Source organism: Ambystoma mexicanum, chromosome 1p (genome assembly GCF_040938575.1).
Source record: "Ambystoma mexicanum isolate Mex_15411 chromosome 1p, UKY_AmexF1_1, whole genome shotgun sequence".
NCBI classification, from domain to species: domain Eukaryota; kingdom Metazoa; phylum Chordata; class Amphibia; order Caudata; family Ambystomatidae; genus Ambystoma; species Ambystoma mexicanum.
This window is the reverse complement of record NC_090921.1, coordinates 523849853-523875398: the sequence shown is the minus strand read 5'-3', so window position 1 is coordinate 523875398 and position 25546 is coordinate 523849853. Positions and strand designations below refer to the sequence as shown.

General features: G+C 48.3%; 1 protein-coding gene across 4 annotated transcripts in view; it reads right to left on the bottom strand.

The window, feature by feature from the left end:
• Positions 1–25546, bottom strand: part of ZFR2 (zinc finger RNA binding protein 2) — a 2121586-nt gene that overhangs the window by 129731 nt on the left and 1966309 nt on the right. The window lies entirely within an intron of this gene.

Below are 25546 nucleotides of genomic sequence, written 5' to 3'. Positions count from 1 at the left end.
CCGGAAGGTGTTCCAGGATAGGGGCAAAACGATGCCACATCTCACGGTCGTATCTTGCATGACAGCCAGTGAGTTAGCTGCCTTAACCGACGTCGCTCCTACTGAAAAGACCTTATTACCAAAGGCATCCTGTCCGGAGGTGCTGTACATTTATGCTGCGATCTGGCTTTTCTAGCAGCTGCCGCCGACACTACCGACTCCGGGGAGGGCTGTGCGGTCAAACATTTAGGAGTAGAATCCGGGGCCTTGAATTTCTTTCGAACCTGTCCTTGATTGCCAGTTCCGAAAATCGATGGCACATGGTTCGCAAGCCTTCCTGCCAGACGTGGTCCAGAATGGGAACCAAGAAGACTGACTTTCTCCTCTTCCCCATATGGTCGAATAAAAAGCATTCCTTCTTTTCTTCCTCCGGGGTCAGATCAAATTCAATACAGCCTTTGCCCATCATCGCGTGAAAAGAGCCGATGTCATCTGGCGGCGACGGCTGAGCCGGGCTTCTAGGAGCTTCCACTTCTGCCTCCGATTCCCATGTAGGATCTCTCAAATGGGACGATGAACAATCCGAAAAAGTCTCTCTAGGCCCTTGTTCTGACTCTGAATCTTTCAATTCCCCTTCTTCCAGGTGTGAGCGTGGAGGTTCCTCGCAAACTGGACGGAAGGCCGGCATCCCAGTCGTTAACCGCGGAGCGGGACCTGCTTCGTCGTCGGCAGGCATCGCCGGTATCTCTGTAGGTGCACCTACGGGGGTAACCTTGTTTCCAATTGGCTCAAAAGAGACTGCAGCGTGGTCAACACCTGCAAGGATAATACCGACTGAGGATTTAACTAAGACGGTGTAACGGGGACACTTTGCATTCCCGAAATCGTCAACGAGCTAACACCTTTCAATCCCAGATCAGCTGGACCAACAATCTGTTCATGGTCTTCCTCCATTGAAGATATTGAGAAAGCTGTTTCCTGCTGCAATAGGGTATCTGGCAAAACCGCATCGTACACCGCCGGTTGCCAAGCCCCTGGAGGATCCACCGTCGACCATGTCAATCTCAGAGCCCCTACAATCGTCGCTGCCGGGGTCGACGAAGCCACTGCAGGTATTGCCTGCGCCGGTGGTAATGAGCCCGTCAACGACGGAACTCCTGTTGACGATGGCGGGGGCGGTGACGCAGGCTCTTTAGGCGATCCTGCCTTTTTTGAGCTAGACCTATGTTTAGTCGAGTCTCTACTCGAGGAAGATCTGTGATGGTCTCCTGAGGAGGAGGTCTTTAAAGGATCTTTTCCTTTTTTCAACGAAGATGAAGAAGACGACTTCCCTTGATGGCGATCTTGTCCATGTTTCGAAGAGGATGCTTTCGCCGGATGTTTCTCTGAGGGACGTTTCTCCGTAGAATGTGGCTTCTTCGCCGGAGGCTCTGCAGACACTGATCAGCGATGGACTACCGAAGATTTAGGCTTTGATGCCAGACTGTGTGCAGATCCTACCTCCGATGAAGGGTAGGTCCCTTCACTTAACCACGTCACCAGATGCCTATTCCGATCCTTCAGCATCTTCTGTGAGAAACCCTTACAAATCTCACAGCTGTCCGCAGAATGATGCGGGTGTAGACAATACAGGCAATCCATGTGCCCATCTCCTTCTGTAGGGCCGCCTGTCCTGGGATCTCCTTGCTCGCTACGGCGTTCCCCGTCCTGGAGGTTGTATCCCCGCTTTCGGCTTCGGGGTCCGGGGCTGTCCTGGGTCTCGGGCGCTTCCGGCTCTCCTGTGCGCTCTGTTCCGCGCATGCGCGGGCGTCCGCTCTCCGCGCATGCGCAGGATGCTCGATGCGGGGAGATCTGCGGCTCAAGCCTCGTTATGGGTAGCTCATGCCTGGGAAACAGCACAGCTTGCGTTGCAAGCCTCTCAGGTGCTGGTGGGCCTACTTAAGGAGCCCTGATCCTTTTCCAAACCGCGTCTCAACGCGGTTTGTACGGATCGTGTTTTCGCTGCCCTAGCGTTGCCTTTCTGGTTTCCTGTTATCTCCCTCCTGTCCTTGTTCTGCCTGGGGAGCCCCTGTTCCGTACCCTTTCCTCCTCGCTTCCTCCACCCTGCTACCTTCCAGGTTCTGAATTCCCTCTGGCCCTCCTTGTTCTGGTCTCTGTCCCGCCTCCCTGCCTGTCTGGTTCAGTCCTTCCCGATCCCATCTGGCTCTGTGTTCCCTTTGCTTCGTCTGGTTCCTTTGTTCATCCCGTTACATCAGCCTGCTCCACTTGCTGCCTAGTCATCGCTCCTGGAGGTCCTGTATTGCTTCTGGTCTCCTGATATCTTCAGTAACAGTCGGGATCTAACTGCCTCCTGTGGACCTTGAACCTTCTACTCAGAGGCTCCCCCTGCCAGTGCTTGCACTTTCCTGACGCCACGCAAATCAGGGGTGAGCCAACCGTGGCGTTGGGAGCTGGTTCATCTCCAATCCGGTTTTCATTCGGGCTGGTGTTGGGCTGGTTCCCCGCGTCATCATTCACGTCTCCTCGGATCATCTGACAGCCTGGCCTCATCATCAAGGAACCCAACCGGACGAACAGGTACACAGCGTTCTCGAGACGCTATTTATAACACCTTCATAGACTTTCTTCAGTCTGCACGTGGCACATGGGCGGAACAACGCCTTTCCAGATATTGTGAAAGAAAGGTTTATAAAGAGTAGAATTCAACCTTGTAAAGAGTAGAAAAAACACGAGGTGCACCCGATACTTTGGAGACGGTTGAAATCTGAAAGGAGCCACAGGGGCGGGGCTATTTATAGCCTATGTCCTATTGGGTCATGCGTAAGCGGCCCAAAAGGACGTAGATAGGACACAGGAGTGTCGAAATCTTTTCCTATAGAAGAACAAGTTACTTCTTACCTGGTAACGTTCTTTCGACGGGATGTTCCTCCGACGTATTCCTTATCTTTGATAATACGTGTCCAGCTTGCTGGCCTCGGAAATCTTTTCTGTAGAGGGCACTGCGCGTCGACGTCCGATGGGTCGATGTCCATCGACGGCCACCGTATCGGCGCCGACGTCACCATGCCCATAAATAGACACACGCTGCGTCCGTTGCTCAGTTCCGTTTTGTAGTATAAGAAAAGACATGCCTGAATCGGTTAGTAACCTTGAAGGAGCGAAAGCTGCAACCACAAGGGAAGTTATCACTGCGGGGATGGATGAGAGGGGCGATAAGGAATACGTCGGAGGAACATCCCATCGAAAGAACGTTACCAGGTAAGAAGTAACTTGTTCTTCAAAGGGATTGTGTCCTCCAACGTATTCCTTATCTTTGATAGACTCCCATAGCAGTGGTATGTAATTGGGGGAGGGAGTGATAGTGTTATATATCCCTTTAGGGATGGACCGAGTGTAATACGGCCTTGCCAAATCTGGTCTCTTGAGCAGTGGAGGAATCCAGATTGTAAAATTTTGTGAATTTATGTGCGGACGACCATGTGGCAGCCGCACATATGTCCCGGACCGGTACCCCTCTCTGGAGAGCCGAAGAGGCTGTGATACCCCTGGTTGAATGAACCCTGAGGTTTTGGGGTGGCTCTTTCCCTGCTTGTCTATAACATTCCAGGATGGCCAAGATAATCCACCTGGAGATGGTTTGTTTTGTTATGGGTAGTCCCAAACTTGTGACCTGAGTATCCTACAAACAGTTGGTCTGCTTGCCTGATCCTTGCCATTCTGCTGATGTAAAAGTTGAGAGCTCGCCTAGGGCCCAGCCTGTGTAGCCTTTCCTCCTCTTTCCCCGGATGGGGAGGAGGGTAGAATGAAGGCAAGGTAATTTTCTGAGTAATATGGAATTCAGAAACCACCTTTGGGGGAAATTTAGGCTTCACCTGAAGGACAACCTTGTCCTTGTGGAAGATTGTATGTGGGGGTTTACAGGAGAGAGCTTGTAGCTCACTCACCCCTCCTAGCAGATGTTAGTGCTACCAGTAGGACAGTTTTAAGTGTGAGAAATCTCAATGCGCAAGAGTGAAGTGGCTCGAATGGAGTGCCCATTAAGAAGTTTAAGACTAAATTTAAGTCCCATAATGGAACCTAGAATGGTTTTGAAGGGTAAACATTAGTTAGACCCTTGAGAAATTGTACCACTAGAGGAATTTTGAAATACAATGGTTCCTCCGCAGTGCGCTTGAAGATAGAAAGCGCTGCGAGATAGCCTTTTACAGTGCCAACTTGAAGGCCTGAGTTTGCCAAGTAGAGTAGAAACGATAACACTGTTGGTGTACCGCATGAAAAAGGGTCGATATTCTCTTCCCTACACCAGCTGAAAAACATGTTCCAACGGCAGTGGTATAAAGACTGGTGTCTGGATGGAGAACCTGACCTCCCTTCTGTGAGAGAAGATTCTCTTTGAGTGGAAGACGGATTGGAGGGCATATGGACATATCTAAAAGGTCCGGGTACCACGTTCTCCTGGCCCAATCAGGGGCAATTAGGATCATGGTTTTCCAGAATCTTCTCAACCTCCTGATCATGTGAGGAATAACAGGGACTGGTGGGAATGCGTAAAGGAGTGGGAACTCCCAGTCCACTACGAACGCATCTCCTAGAGCTCCTCTCGGGAAAAATTCCCTCAAACAGAACAGATCGCACTTCCTGTTGGTGCTTGTGGCGAACAGATCCACCTGAGGGGTTCCCCAAAGGGCGAAGATCTCTTGAAGGACTTCCTGTGCTCGCTCCCACTCGTGGGAGACTGTGCTCTGCCTGCTCAGAGCGTCCGCTGTCAAATTCTTCTCTCCGGCTAGGTGGACTGCCGATAGAGAGATTCCTTCCCGAATTGCCCAAAACCAGAGCTGCATTGCCTCTCTGCACAGTGGCAGTGATCCTACGCCTCCTCTTTTGTTGAGGTAGTGCATGGCCACGGTGTTGTCCGTCATTATCAGGACATTTCTTCCCTGTACTGATGGCAGGAAAGCTTTCAGCGCTAGTCTGATCGCTCTCAGCTCTAATAGGTTGATATGTAGTCTGGACTCCAATGGAGACCAACGACCGCTGATGGTCAAGTCGTTGGCATGGGCTCCCCACCCTGTGAGCGAGGCGTCTGTGACTACTGTTATCTCCGGCCATGGTTGCCAAAACAGTTCTCCTTTCAAAATGTTCTCTGAATAGGCCCACCATTGAAGGTCGTGGGCTACCTTGTCCGGAATCCGGAGGAGGTCTGACATTCTCCCTGAGAATTGTGACCACTGATTTCTCAGTGCCCACTGAAGAGATCTCATTCTCAGGCGAGCCTCTGGCACAAGGAAGATGCAGGATGCCATGAGGCCTAGCAACCTCAAAAAGTCGAAGGCTGGGAGACGCTGGGCATTTTGAAACTTGGTGACCATCTGTAGAATATCTTGAGCCCTCACCTCTGGTGGCGAGGCTTTTCCCAGGGAAGTGTCCAGGACCGCTCCAATGAACTGGAGTCTCTGAGATGGTATCATCTGTGACTTCTTTAAATTGAGGGAGAAGCCCAGTCTGTGAAGGAAGAGGCAGACATAATCTAGCTGGGTCTGGGCCTGTTCCGAAGATACGGCCCTGATCAGCCAATCATCCAGGTAGGGGTAGACGTGGATCCCTTCCCTCCTTAGACCCGCCGCCACTACCGACATCAGCTTGGTGAAGACCCTCGGGGCGGAGGTCAGCCCAAATGGCAGAACTCGAAATTGATAATGCGAGTTGCCAATTGCGAACCTCAGGTATTTCCTGTGCTTGAGATGGATTGGCACATGAAAATAAGCATCCTGAAGGTCCAGAGATACCAGCCAGTCCTGGAGCTGGAGGGCCTGAGGATGAGAGAGAGTTAACATCTTGAACCTATCCTTCCTGAGGAACTTGTTCAATTCTTGTAAGTCCAGGATGGGTCTCAGTCCTCCGTCCTTCTTTGGTATGAGAAAGTAGGGGGAGTAGCAGCCCTTGTTCCTGTCCGCTACAGGTACCGGTTCTATGGCACCTTTCTCTAGCAGGTCCATAATTTCCTGCAAGAGGAGCGGATCTGGAACTTTTAGGGAGCTGTTCCCTGGTGGATGACTCTGAGGGATGTGTAGAAAGGGTAGGCAGTAACCTTGGGCAACTGTCTCCAACGCCCAAGCATCTGACGTTATAGCCCGCCATTCCGTCAGATGGTGAGTTAACCTGCCCCCTACAGGTGTCTTGTGTGCGAAGGCCTCAGAGTGGTTTGGGGGACGCTGATGCAGATGCCAAGGGTAAAGAGGCACCTGCTGCGGTCTTATTACCTTTGACCCGTCCACCTCGGGTGCATCTTCTTTGGCCTCTTTGAGCCGGCTGTCCTCTGCCTTTTCCGAATGCGGAATAATAGCGAAAGGACTTTCCTCTCCCAGAGGTTCCTGAGGGGCGAAAAGGAGTTTGGCGGATAGCAGCTCCTAAGGATTTTGCTGCTGCTTTAGAAGTCTGTAACTTTTCCAGACTGTCATCCGCCTTTTTCCCGAATAATGAAGAGCCGTCAAAGGGCATATTCAAAAGTCTGGCCTGTACATCAGGGGCAAAGCCTGACTTTCGCAACCACGCATGCCTGCGGATTGTTGTACTTGCCGCCATGGCCCTGCTGATATTGTCAGCGGAATCGATGCCTGTTTGAAGTGATTCGCACATGGCATCTTTGCCATCTTGAATGATGTTAAGGAAGGCTTCCTTCTCCTCTCCATCGGGTATGCAGTCAGCCGCTGATGAAGCACACTCCCATAATGTGTGACTGAACCTGGCGAGCGTACAGGTGGCGTTGATGGTCTTCAACGCCATACTACAGGCAGAGAAGACTTTCTTTGCCATAGAGTCGTACCTCTGGTCATCCCTATCCTGTGGGACAGTAGGGTAAGCAGTCCTACTGCTGGATGAAGTTGCCGCTTGAACCACCAGGCTCTCTGGGGTTGGGTGTTTTGACAGGTATTCAGGGTCAGCAGCCGCTACCCTATACTTTATCGACAGTCTTTTATTGACTGCTGGGATAACTTCGGGAGTTTCTCAATTGGATGCAATTTTTCTTTGTAGGGCTGCATGGAAGAGGACCACCGGGTCCTCTTGTGGGCCTTTGTCCAATATATCTGTTAGATCATCCTGTTGGAAAACAGGTGAAGGCGCATACCAACCCATAAACTCAATTATTCTTGCCATCAGGGTTCTATATGGTGTTTCGGCATGTTCCCCTGGGTCTGGCTTTACAAATTCCACTTCTGGGGAAGTGTCAAGTCCACTTGCCCCATGAAGTGAGTCCTGTAGTTCCTTCAGCCTTCTTTCTTCAGAGGTGAAATCCTCTGCAGCAGGCAGTGTGGATCTCTGTAAACCAAAAGTTTCTTGGTCAGAGTCTTCCCTTTCTTAATAAATTGAAGAAAGACCAGGGTATTCTGATCTCTGAAATGGAGTAAAGACCATCTCTAGGGCCGAAGGAGCCAAACTCGTTGTTATTTGACGAGAAAATGTTGAAGTCGTCGACGCCGATGTAACCGGCTTCGAAGGCGCCGAAAATGGCGTCAAAAAAACTGGAAGGGGTCTCGAAGAACTCGAGAGGATCGGAATCCTACTCGAGGGCATCGACGACGGTCTCGGCGTCGTGCCGGAGGCCCTTGAAAACGCCGGAGGCCCTTGAAAACACCGTTGGCTGTGGAGCCTTGGTCCTCTCTTTCATCGGCGTCGACGTCGAGTCGATCGACCGATGCGTCAAGGAGCCCTTCGACAACGGTGCCGATGGCGCCGTCCCGTGCATCGAAGGAATCTTCCACGACGGCGTTGAAGACGGTGCCTTCTTAACCGATGTCTCATGGCGCTCTCGGGTGGAATGTTTCACCGGGTGCTGCGACTCGCGGCGTTTTGATTTCTTGGGTTTTTCACCCGGGGTATCACCCTCAGCTGTCTTCGAGGGGGTCGAGGCCGCATTCTCGAAGAAGCTTAACATTTTCTTTCTGAATTCATCCTACTCAGCTTGAGAACTGTGTTTGGTGGGACAGGAAACTCTTTCTGGGGACACCGAAGACGACGAGGAATGCGACCTTAGACGTCTCTTTTTTGAGTGTCTAGATCTCGACGAATGGTGGGAGCTGCTTTGAGCTCTAGAATGGGAGGGTTTTCGACGGCGACGAGACGAATGCCTCTACTCAGCCGACAAAACCTTCGAGGAGGATTTGGCTGACTTACCTCTCTCGATCTTCCCCTTTCGCTCCTTCAAGGCTTTCGCCGTCATGGACATGCAGTCCTCACACTCCGAACAATGGTGCTCGGACCCCAAGCACCATAAACAGACCCTGTGTGGATCCGTTATTGACTTTTGTTACCACAGTCTCGACATTTCTTGAAGACGGATCGCGGCGTTGTCGGTTCTGATGAAGAAACCATCGAGAACGATAAGGAATATTCGTCGAAATAGATTTAGATAAACCTGACTGAACTGAGCAACGAAGTTCCGAGGCCCCACAAAGTGCGGAAAAACGGAACTGAGCAGCGCGTGTCTATTTATGGGCATGGTGATGTCGGCGCCTATACGGTGGCCGTCGAGGGACATCGACTCGGCGGACGTCGACGCGCAGCGCCCTCTACAGAAAATATTTCCGAGGCCAGCAAGCTTGAAACGTATTATCAAAGATAAGGAATACGTCAGAGGATACAATCCCTTAGAAAACATCTTACTAAATATACCGAGGGTTCCCAGCCTGACGACGGGGAATATTCTAAGCATGTGAATCCATGAAATATCCAATGCTGGAGAAATTGTATGTCCCCCTTCTGAGATATCAAAGTGTTTCTATTGTTTGATCTTCTACCAACAATCCCTCCGTTCCTGGCCATTTTGATTTCAGACTATGGAGAAGTGAGGCGTAGAGTATGTGTTGCCCCACTTGTACCCCTGATTCTAGAGCGACCTCATTAAAGGTCCCTGGCCGTCCCTCATTCAGTATATCGCCCAGTGTCACCACTCCTGTAAGCTCCCAATGTTTCCTAACATTCAGCCTAAGCTGCGCATCATCACTCTTCAGTGTCACCATTGGGATCTGGGGTGACTAGAGTGTCCTTTTGCCCACAACACGGCAGGCTCTCTGCCACAATGTCATTCCTAGCTTCAGTAGCAGAGGGGGCCCTGGGACCCTTGATATCTTGGTCCACACCATCTCTTTCAGAAAGAATGGGGTGCATGCTGGTTGTAATAATACTGTATCTTGGGTCTGTTCATCCGATAGCCAGTACATGACAAACTGCAATTGGCACGCCACAAAATATCCCCCAAAGTCAGGCACATTTATCCCTACTTGTTCATGTGGTCTCTGTAATTTCTCCAGCAACACTCTACACCTCGAATTATGCCGTAGAAAACTCCAGCATATGGTGTTCAATGTCCTAAAGAAGGCTCTGGGTATATTTATGGGACGTTTGTGAAATAATGAAGCAGCCTCAGGAGCACTACCATTTTCAACAACGCCACCCTTCCCATTAATTAAAGTGGCAACTTTTCCCAAAACTTCATGGAGTGCTCTATTTTGTTCACTGTTTTCAATGTGTTCTGCGCATGTTCTACTTTAGGACTATGATAAATGTTAACTCCCAGATATCTAAATGTATCCATTTCCCATTTAATCAGTAATATTGGCATCTCGCTTAGGGGTTTTCCTGTGTAACCTGCTAGGGGGAATACGCTTCACTTCTGTGCATTTATTGTAATCCCCAAAAGGACTGCATAGCGTTCGAACACATCTAATATATCTTGTAAAATGGTCTCTGGTTGTTAATAAAGAAGCATGTCATCCGCATATAATGAGATCAGGTGTGTGCTCCCCCATATACTAATGCCAGCCTCACGATATTCCTTCCGTAAGTATACTGCTAACGGCACTAAGCGAAATATAAATAACATGGGCGAACAAGGACAGACCAGTCTGGTGCCCTTGCTTAGTTTTCATTGCTCCGATATTGTGGTGCCCGTTTTAACTCTCGCCACTGGGTTGCTATATAGTAGCTCAACCCATTTGATATAAGTAGGGGCCATGCCGAAACCTTTCAGCACCACTAGTAGCCATGGCCACCTTGATTGAGTCGGAGGCCTTAACTGCATCCAGTGAGGTTACTACCATACCCAGAGTGCTATCTTGAGTGTGGTCAATGACATGGTGTAATCGCCTTAAGTTGTTTGTGGGATTTCTGTTTGGGACATAGTCTGACTGATCTGGGTGTATAAGTTTGTGATTTACTGGCTTCAATCTGTTAGCCAGCTGTCAGTATCTTCCATCTTGATTTAACAGTGAGGGGGGTCTGTAAAAGCCACACTCAGTATCAGGTTTGTCTGGCTTCAGTAACGGGACTATAATCGACTCCCTTAATGACAGCGACAAGATGCCTTTATCTAGAGATTCATTCAGCATTGCCAGCAATGGGGGCACGATCTCTGCCATGAATTCTTTATAGAACTCACTTGGTAGTCCATCCATACCTGGAGCCTTCCCTGATGGCAACCCTCTTATAGTAAGCTCTAGCTCCTCTTTAGCTATGGGGCCTCAAGCTTTTCTGCTTCTTCTGCATCTAGCTTAGGAAGATCTATCAGCTCTAAAGCGTCTTCTTTCTCTGCATGCTGGGTTTCTGATGTCTCCTTTTATGACAACTTATAAAAATCACGGAAACATTTGTTTATGTCTTGTGTCTCACATATCTCCCCAACCCTAGCTGTAACTGCCCTAATCATACTCCGCTCTGTTTCGATTTTGTACATTCAGGCCAGCAAGTGTCCTGGTTTGTCTCCTTCGGCATGTTGCCGCTGCACATATTTCCAATGACTCGCCCAATCTCTCCCAGTGCCCTAAGCATTCCTGATGCAGGGCAACGATCTCGCGGGCCCTCCCACTAGGGAGATCCCCTGACCATTAATGGCTTCCAATTTTATTTCCGTCTTGCACAAGTCATTCTCTATTGCAGCCTGAACCCTCTTCAACTTGGGGATGGCTGTCCCCCGATCCCATAAAAATATAATCTAGTCTGGTGTACAAGTCTTGGGGAGCAGAATAATGTGAATATCCCCGGGCCTGTTGGTGCGGAGTCTGCTATATGTCTGAAAGCTTAAATGATTACAACAAAGTGCCTAACGCTTTAGAGGCAGGGGTCCGGTGTGCAAATGTATCATCCGATCTGTCAAGTGTAGGGTTAAGCGTGCAATTAAAGTCCCCACCCATATCAATGTACCGTCTCTGTGTGGGCTTATTAATGTGTATACCGTGCAAAAGTTATCCGCAGTCTCTTGGTTTGGCGCATGTGTTAATTATGCAGAATTCTCTGTGTTCAACCCGCCTACGCAGTACAAACATCCTGCCCTCTTTGTCTTGAAAGGTCCGCGCACCTTCAAAGGTATCGAGGGTGCCACCCATATAGGTACACTCCGTGCGTAAGCAGACTAGGGCAAGCCCAGCATCGTGCCCCTCAATTTTTTGGTAAGTGTGATCTGTTTCTCTTTTGTGAGGTGCGTCTCTCGCAGAAGTGCATGTCAGTTTTCTGATGCCTTAGATATGTCGTAATTCTATTACGTTTAATATAACTGTTAAGGCCCCTAACATTCCAGGATACTATTCTAAATTCCAGCGCCATACTTATAAGCTCGGGCACATACCCGCAATCCAGTGTTCAAGTTCAGCAAATATAGTGCAGACTCATAGGCTAACTCCCCCATAACTACCACAACTCTCCCCCCCCCCCCAACAGTTGCCCAGCTCAATAACTCGTGCTCAGGCATCCCCACTTCTCGCCTCCGCTCTAGGGTCTTGTCATGGTGCGTGGGGCGCAGTAGGCGGATACTTAACTGCTAGTATCTGAACAAACAAATCCACGCTTAGGGGTACAGCGCGTGTGTAGTGCACATTGAAACGAGCGCCACGTTATGGGCTCCTGCATTTAGCCATTCTTGTTCTCCTTAAGCGTGTGTTAACGGTTCTCTGCAATCGTGCAACTGTTTGAATCCTCTGTATGTGCTTACTCGTTACTGCTTGGGCCTACTTCCGCTCCGGTCGGCAAATTCTGCAAATCCATAGAAGTGTCTGCATCTTCTGGGTTGTCAAAGAAAACAGTTCGACCTTTGTGGATCACTTTCAGTCTAGCAGGGTATAGCAACATATACTTCAGGTTAGGTGCTCGTAAACTCCTTTGAACCGCAATGTAACTCATCCGTTGCTTCTGCACTTGTAGGGTGTAATCCGGATATGCAGTTATCGAGGCCGACACTCGCTGGATCGTCCCCACTTTACAAAAGTATTCTAGGATCTTCTCCCTGTTGCAGTAGTTCAATATCCAGACTATGATTGGCCTTGGTGGAGCTCGCGGCGGTTGTTTCCTCATCAATGCCCTATGCGCTCTTTCGACCGTAAAGCCTTGGGTAAGGGCACCTGGACCAATTTCCTGCTGCACCAGGGTCTCAATGTAGTCCGTCGGGTTCTCACCTTCTTCTCCTTCCGGGAGCCCTATAATTCTTACATTGTTCCGCTTAGCTCTGCCTTCCGCATCCTCAGCTCTATCTTCCAAGTTACGCACTTGTTATTGCTGTAATATGACTTCTTCCGAAGTGTCTTTTAGGCTGCTTGTATTCTCTGTAACTGTATTTTCTAGTATTCCTGTGCGTTCAGCTAGTCACATCCTGTCTTAACAAGTTCACAAGTTCCACGGATATTGTGTCCCAACTCTCAGAACAATGTACCAGTGATATGCCAGCAATTTGCCATTCGTCTCTACGCACCAATGACTTCTTTCGTACTTGTGCGTCGCTTTGAGGTAGTGTTGCCCAGGCTTGCCTCAAAAAAGCATCTTATAACTGTCAGGGGCCGACGACCAGATTATGCCCCAATGCTGCCAGGGAAGCCTTCAGTGTTACTTCACAGACTCAGCAATTACGTGCTCCTCCTACTCACTGTTGCTGTGTCTTTGATACCTGTTCCATACCAGGAGATGATGCAATGATTGTGGGTTGCAATCCCGTTTCTCAAGCCTTCATTAACATGTAACTGAAGCCCTAGGGTGTGTACATAAGCAAAGTCCTCTCCGAGTAACTCTATACCCCTATGCTAGAACTCCTGTCTCCGCCAGCGGCCGTATAGCAGCACAATTCAAGTACTACCTTCTTGCCTCGACTCGACCACGGTTAGTCTTGCTCTCAGAACTTGCTTATTTGTCTGTGCAGTTTGTGCCTGCTGTGCGAGTGATTCATACAATCCGTTCCCGGCACTTTCCCGGGGGACCATGCATGTGCTGCGCGTATTCAGGTATCTTGTTCCTCCCTGGAGGCACCATTAGCGAGAGCGTTATCCTTAACCAGCAGCCCCAAAAATGTTTGTTGAATATGCTCTTCTTATCAACCGCAGTCCCCTAGTGTTAGAATTCTATGTGCATCCGCAGTGCACAGGCTAGAATTAGCTTTGGTGTCTGGTCAGCACGCTTGCTGCGGTCATGCGGTTTGCTGCCTTCACAATTGCTTCGGCCGTTACTTCGGCAACTTATTGTGCGTGCCTCCAGCACTCATCTCGGTTTAGTTCCAAGCTTGTTAGTCCTTGGAAAAAATTGCCCCGCAACTGTGTTTAAACACTTTACTGCGAGCGGGACCGGACCCCAGTGTAAACCTCTTTCAAACCCTGCGCGTTCTTCAACAATGTTTCTTCTATTTGGCCGGGCCACCTTGGAAACCTCTGAACTCACTGTGTCTTGCGCTCCGATGGTAGCGCTCATTTACATGGTCCGGACCACATCGGAAACCACCTTGTGTTGCTGCACCTCGCTCCTCAAGCAGGGCCAGACCGCATTAGAAGCCGGTTCGTCCATTCTATTCACACATATCTTCATATTCCTGCATATTCAGGTTTCACCCGCAGCACAGGGCGTTCTGCTCCAGCTTAGTATTCAAATGTTCCCCCACTGTTAACCCATCACGGTTTGGATCGATGTGGGCTGGGACCGAAATCCACCCTTACAGTGCATGATGTCCCTCGCAGATGTAGAATGTATTCAGCCCCGACCTCGTCAATCACGCGCCTGCCTCCAGCTGCAAATATTCCTTGCTCTTCATCGTTTCGCTCTGCAGTTCCTTCAATACTTTGTCTGGGTAACCCCCCATGCCGCACCCCTCTCCCTGGTTATGCTTGGGGAGACAATTACAACAGTGCAGGCAGCCCACATGTAGATCTTCTCTCCGGCCACGGTCCTCAGCCAAGCTCGGTCTGTTGTGGCCACAGTCCTGCCGGCATTCCACAATGCAGAATTTCCAATCTCCGGCAACTCGCTGTTGTCCCGCCGTGCAGCAATAGTAAATGTCCGCTCAGCCCTTTGTTTCAGCATCCGCCATCTTGTTTCCTCTGCGTCTTGTCGGCTGCCACCTTTCCACTGCCCGTTCACCGTCGTGCCTCCTTTTTACTGCACTCTGCTTACCCAACTGTCTGCACGTCTCCTTCATGTGCACGGACAGCGATGTAAGTGCACTAATGCACCTTATAGCCGCAATTGTTCCTCAGGATCATACCGGATCAGCAGGAGCCACACAGAAACGCATCCTACAGCATGGCTTCTCAGCCACGGCCCCCCGCACTTTAGAATTCCTATCAGGAACCAGACATCCTAGATTTTCTACAGGACACACAGCACACAGCAAAATAGATGGTTTATTATACCATGGTAAACGACCCTGGATTCCCAAATCTACAGAGCAACATATCAGGAAATGGTGTCACGACAGCCCCCTTGTGGGTCATTACGGACAAAAGAAGACCTTAGACCATGTAAAACTATATGGTTGGTGGGAGACAATGGACACGGATGTGAAGGAATACGTACACAGATGTGAAGTATGTGTGTGGTGTTCGAGCTAAAAAACATGGCGCTGGTGCGCAGTGCATTCTGGGGGAACTCAGAGCCATGATGGATATTTATCCATGCCTCAGTGGAAAGCTGCACTTGCTTTGCGAAACAACATGTTTTCAACATTATTCGCTGATGGGTTTGGAATGCAGGCCTTCTCAGCCAAGGACACGGCGCTGGGAAAGCTAAGATCCGCAGGTGCCGGCTGGTACCTGATAACGAAGTTTGTTTTGGTTTGCTATGCTTGCGCCAAGGTTTTGAGATGAGTTATGGAATTGTTTTCTGGGGCGTTTAGGAGAGGGAAGCGCTGTGCTCCTTGAGGTTACTGTCGGTTGACCCAGCTGGCAACCAACGGTCACCCATCAATGCGCAAGCGCATTTGCCAGAAGGTTCGAGAAGTTGCCACCCCTTGTTGAGGAGGGCATATATGCGGAAGCCCTCAACGGTCAGACGGGATAAGCACAAAGACCTCAGTCGGAGGGGGGACGCCCTGGTCCGATATACCTGTGGGCTGTTGTGCTCTTGGCCTGGCTGTTATCGGGGTCTTTCAGCCGCTTCTGGCGAGATGAGGTTTCGTCAAGTTACGCGTGATGTATTCTTGCTAATTTCCTATGATTTATCTGATCTATGCTTGTATTGTATATATGCCTAACTATGAATAAATAGCCGTATAAGTGCTACTTACTCTCTAAGCGTGTGTGTGGTTGTAAGTCATTGTGTTGTCTACCTGCGTTCAAAGTATTGGCTCTGCGGCGGCACTGGTGATAAATTACTGTCCGTGCACTATTGGCGAGCAATACATGTTTTGGCTCTGCGGCTGTACTGGTGATAAATTACTGTCCGTGCATTATTGGCGTGCAATACATCTTTGGCGACGAGGATGGGATGGTTTGTGATGAATTGTTCCAAACATTAAAGAATCCGGTTGAACGCAGATAGGTTTTGCTTACATTGCGAGCGAAAGGTTGTTTTCATTTGGCAGAGAGTGCTGGACTGTGTTAATCTGTTCTGTGTGTGTGTGCATGTCTGCGCAAGTGACTGCGGTGTGGAAAGAAATATTTATATATATATATATATATATATATATATTTATATATATATATATATATATATATATATATATATATAGAGGCTTTGTACATTACTGCAGTGATGAATAGTTTGTTCAAGAAAAAGGGAGTTCTCGCTGGCGTGAATGTCCCGATGTGATGATTCCAGGGTGGATGAAAAGCCCATATGATAAGTTGGCTCAGTTATGGGCATGCGGTGCAGGGCTGTGTGAAACATGGGATGGTGAAGTGGGAGACGCTGATCCGTCAGAAGTAATGTCTTGTTTACAACAGATTTCAGTAGAGAGGGGAAAGGAATTCGGCGCTCTAGGCAGGCGGGGTTGGGTTCTCCTGCATGCCTACCGCAAGATGCATCAGAAAAATGTGGAAATGAAGGATAATATTTTGCGACTGGAAAAAGAGTTAGCTGCTGAGAAACAGATTGCGTTAATGCATCAGATTCAGATGAAACTTTTCAAAGACAAAGCTGACAAATATCAGGCTGTGGCTGAAAGGGCAGCAGTCAGAGTAGCCCGATATAAGTATAGAAAAAGACGGGGAGGGGTCAACCAAAGAAAAGTGGCAGCGGTAATCGCTACCGCAGATGTAAATTGGGATCCCGATATCGGGATGGAGACATCTTTGACTCAACAAGCCCAGAGAGTAGCTTGGCAAATGAGTCATATTCCAAAGCAGAAATTAATCAAAAGGCAGTGGCAGCCAAGCCGGTTAGAAGACGCCGTGCTGGGCCCCACCCGCAGGACCCTGGAGGCGGGGTTGTGGATTTAACCACGCTGGAAGATTACACTCAGCAGGAGGTTGGAGAAATCATTACTCGTTTGAGGCAAAAGTCAGGGGAACCTTTATTGACATGGATGGTGACACTGCTAGACGGGGGAGCTGCAGGGTTGTTCGTAGATGCTGCAGACTCACCGCGCTTTTTGCCTTTGTCCAATGACACTAATGTACAGGAGGTCTTAAGGGCAGGGCCGCGCCCTGATGAGAATGGCCAACTTTCACAAATGTCTTTGTTGAACTTAGCAGCCCAAGCATGTAACCGCAAGTACCCCATTACCACAGATTGGCCTAGTGAGGAAACAAAGTGGTATACTTTGAAAGAGGCGATTCAAAAGGTCAGAGAGCATGCTATGAAAGAGGCAATTCATATAGATGCTCCAGGACACATGGGGGCCGTGTCACTCTCAGTTTCAACTAGAAACATGGTGATCAGAACTGCACCGCCCGCATACAAAAGTGTCATTATGACTTTGCTCGTAGGTATGACGGGCAAACCCACAGATGAAGTACTAACATTTCTGGAGGTCCATGTGCCTTAACTCGATTAGGATGCCATTTGGCAACTGGCAGATTTAGGGGAGTGGGATAAGAGTGACACCAGGCCACGGGAGAGAGAGGGGCGTAGTGAGAGAAGAACTGAAGGCAGGAGGCAAGATAGTAGAGACTCCCGAGTGTCCAGAAAAGACATGTTTTTGGCCCTGTTAAAAGATGGTGTGCCACGGGAAGAAATTGATGGCATTGAAACCAGGGTCATGTACGAACTATACAGAAAGAGAGGGCTTGCAGCCAAGGAGCGCTACAAACAGGTTAAGAAACAGGTAGTGACTAAACCACAGGGGGACACCACCCCTTCTGCCCCTCCTGAGGAAGAACAGGAGGAGGGGTCTATGGGGACACCTTACCCGTACCAACCGACATATGCTGATTTGAGGAAGGTGGTGAGTGCGATGCTAAAGGCAGAGTCAGGTTACACTCATTCAAAATTTGACTAGGGTTATGGCCAAGCTCCGGCAGCGTCTGCTCGCATAAAGGTGGATAGGCAGCCCCATGTTAATGTTAAGATTTTTTGGGGACCAGGAAATACGCAAGGGGTGCGAGCATTGATAGACACCGGGGCGGAGGCCTCTCTGATTCACGGAAATCCGACACGATTCAAAGGCAGACACTTTACTATTACAGGTCTAGGGGGGAAGGAGACCCCCGCAGTACAAACTGAAGTGGAAATGAAAATAGGCAGTTTGGCTAGGCAGAAATACCAAGTGTTGATTGTCCCGATACCTGAGTACATAATTGGCTTTGACATTCTGGAAGGGTTGACTTTAGGACTTGGAGGTAAAACATACCAGTTTGGAGTGAGTGCATTAATTTGTACACCCATTACAGTAGGCAAATTGAAGATGCCCCCAGTACATGTGCCTGTGGCGACCAAGCGGGTAGCAATGAAGCAATACCGCATTCCTGGGGGGCACAAGGAAATTTCAGGCACCATCAAAGAGTATGTAGAGGCGGGTGTGTTACGACCTATCACTACCGCCTCGAACAACCCCCTCTGGCCCGTCAAAAAAGGGGATGGGTCTTGGAGGATGACGGTGGATTACCGCAAGTTAAATAAACACACTCCTCCCTTGGTGCCCGCAGTCCCAGATGCCATTACCTTGATTGAAAATGTCCAAAAGTTTGAAGGGACTTGGCATGCAGTGGTAGATTTAGCCAATGCATTTTTCTCTGTGCCAATTGCTGAAGAGTGTCGAGAGCAGTTTGCATTTTCTTGGAGCGGGCGTCAGTACACCTTCACAAGGTTACCTATGGGGTACATACATAGCCCGACTATCTGTCACCGGCTGGTGGCAGAGCACTTAGACAAGATACTGTGTAAACCGGACATACAAATCTCTCACTACATTGATGATATTTTGATTCAGGGCAAGGATGAGTGCAGTGTGCAAAACCAGTTAGAAGTCATTATGGAAGGATTGAAGAAAGAAGGGTGGGAGATTAACCCGAACAAAATTCAAGGCCCAGCTGAGACAGTGATATTTCTAGGAATTCAGTGGCATAATGGGCATCGAGAAATGGTGCCGAAGGCCCGACAGAAAATACTTGAGTTTACCACGCCAATGAATAAAAAGCAAGCTCAACAGTTCATAGGGCTGTTTGGGTTCTGGAGACAGCACATTCCCCATTTAGGGCAGATACTGGCCCCCCTTTACAAAGTGACACGAAAGAAATATGAGTTTCAGTGGGGGGAAGAGCAGCAAAAAGCATTCGAGTTGGCAAAAGACACCGTGCAGCAGGTGCTCGATCTATGGCCATTAAAGGAAGGCGAAGTGGAATTGAATGTGTCTGTACAAGACAATTATGCTAACTGGAGTGTGTGGCAGAAACAGGACAGGAAACGTGTGCCATTGGGGTTTTGGAGTCGTAAGTTGCCCGATGCTGGTAACTCATACACTCCATTTGAAAAGCAGTTGCTGGCATGTTACTGGGCCCTGGTTGATACTGAGCAAATGACGGTGGGCCATGATGTATTGATGAGGCCATAAATACCGATTATGCAATGGGTGTTGAGTTCTCCTAAAACACACAGAATAGGACATGCCCAGGAAGCCAGCATAATTAAATGGAAATGGTACATTCAAGACAGAGCCAAATCAGGAAAGGGTGGGGTTGCAAAGTTACACGAGCAAGTAGCCAACATACCGCCAGAAGTGTCTGAGAAACGCGAGTCTCCCGTGAAATGGGGAGTACCATATGGCGATTTGACCGTAGAGCAGACAGAGCATGCCTGGTTTACTGATGGCTCAGCCCGATATGTGGGAACAGAGCGATACTGGAAAGCGGTGTCATATAATCCCAAGACAAAAAAGATTTTGACAACGTCAGGGAAAGGGAAGAGCAGTCAGTTTGCAGAGCTTTACGCAGTTTACCAAGCATTGAAACAAGAGACCCCTGGTCGATGTCATTTGTACACAGATTCATGGTCAGTGGCGAATGGGTTGGCGGTGTGGTTGCCAACCTGGCAAAAGAATGGGTGGAAGATTAATTCGAAAGAATTGTGGGGAAAAGAATTGTGGCAAGATATTGCAGAAATGCTATCACAAAGTGAAATCACAGTGTATCATGTGGATGCGCATTGTGCGACAGATTCATTGGAACGTTGGTTTAATTCTGTTGCAGATGAACACACCAAGATTTCATCTGTGGATGCGGAGGCTCAGGAAGACGATTTGGAGGGTTTATCCAAGTGGGCTCACCAGAAATGTGGGCACCTTGGAGAAAAGGCTACTATCAGGTGGGCACAAGCTCGAGGAATTAGTATTCCTTTAGAGGTAGTGAAAACAGTTATCTTGCAATGTCCGGTGTGCCAACACCAACAGCATAGGCCTATCCCTCAGATTGTTCACGGCACGTTGCGAAGAGGAAAGTTACCAGGTCAAATTTGGCAGATCGATTATATCGGTCCTCTGCCAATCAGCAAAGGTTGTCAGTATGCATGCACTATTGTGGATACTTACTCTGGATACATGATGGTTTTGCCATGCAAGCGTGCCACACAACTGAATACCATTAAGTTGCTAGATCAGATCACGTTGCATTACGGAGTGCCTTTGCAAATTCAAAGTGACAACGGGTCACACTTCAAAGGCAAATTAATTCAGGACTATTGTCAGGAGAAGAGTATAGAGTGGCTTTACCACGTGCCCTATCACCCGGAAGCGTCAGGGTTAATTGAAAGTATGAATGGGTTGTTGAAGGAACAGCTACGCAAGTCTGGAGATGGCAGTTTGGCAGGTTGGCGTGATCGTGTGTTTGATGCGGTGCAAGTGTTGAATAATAGATCGGTGAACAATCATGAGACTCCATTGTTGCGACTAATGACTCCTGCTTTACAGATTCAACCTAACCTAGTTAGAGAGACTCTATTGTACTGGGAGATCACCCCGGGCTCTTTAGCTCCCTATCGGGCGACTCCCGAGTCAGCAGGGGTAGACTTGCATTCTCATGAAGAAATCAGATTAGACCCGAGAGGGATTGTTGTGATTGAAACAGGGATTGGGGTACAAATTCCTCCAGAGCATATGGGATGGATTGCCCCCAGATCTGGACTAGCATTGAAGGGAGTTCAAGTGCTGGGAGGGGTCATTGATGCTGATTACCAAGGCGAGATCAAAGTCATCTTGATGAATAGTGGGGACCAAGTGTTACCGATTCATAAGGGTGATAGAGTGGCTCAGCTAATTATCATCCCTGTTAAATTGTCCATGATTAAAAAAGGGGAGCCTCCCACAGTGTTAACTACCCGTGGGGATCGTGGTTTTGGCTCTTCAGACAGCATGATACCGGGTGCAAAGGTGTGGGTCGAAATGCCAAGTGGTCCACCAGTGCCCGCAGATGTTATTGCATCAGGCAAAGACCAGATAGTCTTAGTAATGGAACCTGGTAAAGACAAATGGCAGTATGTGCCCGCAGACAAATGTTACCTAAGAGAGTGATTTTCAACACTGATATCTCTTTTCTGGGTTTGCCTTGTAGATCCTGTGTCTGGCTGGTGTGATTGTGGAACTAAATGGACTCCATTTGGGAGAGTCAAACGGCATGATGCTCCGGATAAAAAATGTCAAATCTGTGCCAATGATCCATGGGAGACCGATGATGAGGAGCAATGACGTCCAAAAGCAGCTCGATACCGATGCCGAAAAGCCAGCCAGACCAACGACATGGATTCATGGAAGGCGACGAACACGTCAGGTGCAAGTGCAAACAACATCGATGCCAGCTATGCAAGAGGCGTCTTTAGGACGGCGAAAATATTCCCCGATGATTACCCAAACGGAGAATATGTGGACATACCTGGCACAACAAGTACTCAACATTACGCACTTTTGCTTAACCGATGTGCCCAATGCTGAAGCTTTACTAACTACGTGTTTAGTTGCAGTGCCGACGCCAGTCCCGGTTCTAAAGCACATTTTTGGCGTCGCACACAATGATTCGTTAGTTCAAGATTCCGATATCAGACAATCTTTTTCCGTCTATGAGTACTGCAGGTTTTGCAAGGAAACGGATCGCAAATGGAGAAATTTGACACGTATTATAACCTACAATATAACTCAAGGCAATGTGTGCTACTGTATGACCTGCAATACTAAAGAAATTGGCAAATGCCAACAGCTAAATTTAACCAAACAGAAGAATCAAACTGTGTTCGAGAAACGATTGTGTTCATGAGTTCCAAGCACATGTACCAGTGTGAATAATACTATGTCTTGCAATCATACCGTGATAGCTGGCAGTCATTTGAATCATGTGAAACTTCCAACAGGATGGCTCTTTTCATGTAGTAACATCACATACACTTACATTCCAGCTAACATTTCTGGAGGTCCATGTGCCTTAACTCGATTAGGACTAATGATGTTTCCTTTACACCCAGCAATATCCCGAAGCAAAAGATCAACTTTCGAATCTGTGGGGCTATCCCCCGATTGTGATTCACATGTGCATTTGCTATCAGAAGCTGAAGTTCTAGCATTAACCCTTTCATTAGTAGGAGTTTGGGGTTTATCTTCTGGGGGGTACAAGTCTTTGATCAAATTAGCATGTTTAGTAGTAAAAGGACTCAATCATACTTCTCAAGCTTTAGAAGAGTTACTCCTTGACAGCAAAGTTATTAGAAAAGCTACTTTACAAAACATAGCTGCTGTTCATTACTTATTGCTGAAGCATAATTTAGGCGGTAACGCAGTTGAAGGTATGTGTTGTTTCAATCTAAGTGACCATTGACGATCCATTGAAAGTCATATTCGAGGTTTGAGGGATCTCATTTCTCAAGTGTCCCAAGAGCAAACTGGGAATTGGTGGGATTGGTTATTTTCATGGATTCCTGATATTGGAGGTACACTGCGTTATGCTTTTGCTTGCATTTGTATTATATTAGCTATCATAATAGCTTGTTGTTGTATTCAATGTATTCCCAACTAGGTTTTAATATTTCGGCGGTTTCAAAGACCGCCTCCTTTGCCACTGGGCTATGGAAGGTAAATATCCAAGGGTGGATTGTGATGTTCGAGCTAAAAAACATGGCGCTGGTGCGCAGTGCATTCTGGAGGAACTCAGAGCCATGATGGATATTTATCCATGCCTCAGTGGAAAGCTGCACTTGCTTTGCGAAACAACATGTTTTCAACGTTATTCGCTGATGTGTTAGGAATGCAGGCCTTCTCTGCCAAGGACACGGCGCTGGGAAAGCTAAGATCCGCAGGTGCCGGCTGGTACCTGATAACGAAGTTTGTTTTGGTTTGCTATGCTTGCGCCAAGGTTTTGAGATGAGTTATGGAATTGTTTTCCGGGGAGTTTAGGAGAGGGAAGCGCTGTGCTCCTTGAGGTTACTGTCGGTTGACCCAGCTGGCAACCAATGGTCACCCATCAATGCGCAAGCGCATTTGCCAGAAGGTTCGAGAAGTTGCCAACCCTTGTTGAGGAGGGCATATATGCGGAAGCCCTCAACGGTCAGACGGGATAAGCACAAAGACCTCAGTCGGAGGGGGGACGCCCTGGTCCGATATACCTGTGGGCTGTTGTGCTCTTGGCCTGGCTGTTATCGGGGTCTTTCAGCCGCTTCTGACGAGATGAGGTTTCGTCAAGTTACGCCCATGGTGATGTATTCTTGCTAATATCCTATGATTTATCTGATCTATGCTTGTATTGTATATATGCCTAACTATGAATAAATAGCCGTATAAGTGCTACTTACTCTCTAAGCGTGTGTGTGGTTGTAAGTCATTGTGTTGTCTACCTGCGTTCAAAGTATTGGCTCTGCGGCGGCACTGGTGATAAATTACTGTCCGTGCACTATTGGCGAGCAATACAATGTGTCGGAGCCAAAAGCCTCCGGAGAAGACCGGTGGGGTTGTTACATCCACTCCCCATTCTGCCATACCCATGGTACTCCATCAGTATGGATTTCATCACCGATCTCTGTGAATCCAACGGATACAACACTATCTGGACAGTTGTGTACTTTACCAAGATGGGTCACTTTGAACCGATGATTGGTTACTGTCCGCAGCTGAACTCGCCCATAAGTTTTTTTCTAACCATATTTCGGCACTATGGGCTCCCTGAAACAATTTCAGATAGAGGATCACAGTTCATTTCCCATTTTTGGAAAGTATTACACCAACATTTGGAAATCAGTCTACATTCATCCATGGCGTGCCATCCACAAAGCGATGGACAGACAGGGAGAATCCATCAAAACATAGAGCAATATTTCCGCTGTTATTGCGGTCGCAAGGAACATGATTGGGCTACATTCCTCCCGTTAGTAGAGTTCATATACAACACAATCCACTCCTCTAATGGTATGTCAACCTTTTTTAGGTATTCAGCATTTCATCAAAAAATCATTCCCTTGGAAACGATCGATGTATCCTTGGTTCCCACTGCTGATGAATGGATAAAAAAGATCCAGGAGAAATGTATCAATATCCATGATAACCTTCTTCAAAGCCAACTTTCAAGCCCCAAAATATGCTAATCGCCATAGACAACAAGGACCCTTGTACAGCATTGGTCAGAAGATGTATCTATCTACCAGAAATGTGTCACTTCTGGGATTTTCTCAAAAATTCTGGCCCGTTGCATTGGACCATATGTCAATGAGAGTCATCAATCCTGTGGCAGTGCATCTAAAACTGCCTACCACGTTCAAGATCCATCCAGTATTCCATGTTTGTCCCACACATTCAACTCTGCCCCACCCACCACCAATCATAGTAGAAACAGAAGAAGAATATGAAATCTCCCAAATCATCGATACCAGGTGGAAAAATAATAAAAAGGTACAATTTGTTGGATTGGAAGGGATATGGTCCGGAATACCGTACCTGTGAACCATCTACGTTCATACATGCACCTGATGATCTTAGGGATTATCATTTGTGGAATCCCCACAAACCAGGGCCCGTGGAGGGGTGTGGAAGGGGACATACTTTTAGAACTATGCCGACATATCGATGTACTCGCTTGCTCGGTTTTGGAGCCTGTGACTCCAGCACCCTTCCCGAGCCAGCACTGGCAACAAGCCTGATCTCCTTTCCACAGGAAACCTTACCTCCCGCTCAGTCCGCACTTCCAGCGGACTACTTCTCCAGCATTGGGTCTTTCATGGATTCACATGCTCATAAATATGATTACACAGCAGTGCATATACACAACCACGGGAGGTGGCAAGGCTCACAGAAGCAATACATTTACCCCTGCAACAGACTCACCTCATGCAAACAGATTCTGAATCACTGCTTGGCTGACCCGCAACTCTCTCCTGGAATCCCTGTCAACACATTAGAATCTTGTAAAGGTGTGGGTAGACCTGCACGTAGCAGCCCTGCAGATTTCAAGCAGGGGAACACCAGAGGGTAATGCTATATTTGCTACAATGGCACTGATGGAACGGGCTCTTGGACATCCTGGCAGCGGTCTGTTGGCCAGACGATGGCAATGCGTGAAACAGCCGGAGAGCCACCTAGAAATGAAAGCCTTAGACAGGGCCTTCCCACGTTTCACAGGTCCAAAACAGACAAAAAGCTGAGAAGTCATGCAAAACTCCTTTGTGCATGCAACATAGAACTTCAAGGTACACGCAACATCCAGCGAATGCAAAGATCTTTCAGCAGGTGAAGAAGGGTTTGCATTTGCAAAGAAAACCAGTAGGACAAAAGGCTTGTTTTGATGAAAATCCGAAGGGAACTTTGGGATGTAGGAAGGATGAGCTTGAAGAACCACCCTAGCTGAATGGATGCTTACAGGAGAGAGTCTGCACTTCCCCAATCCACCTGGCTGAGGTGACTGCCACCAGGAAAGCGGTCACCCATGACAGA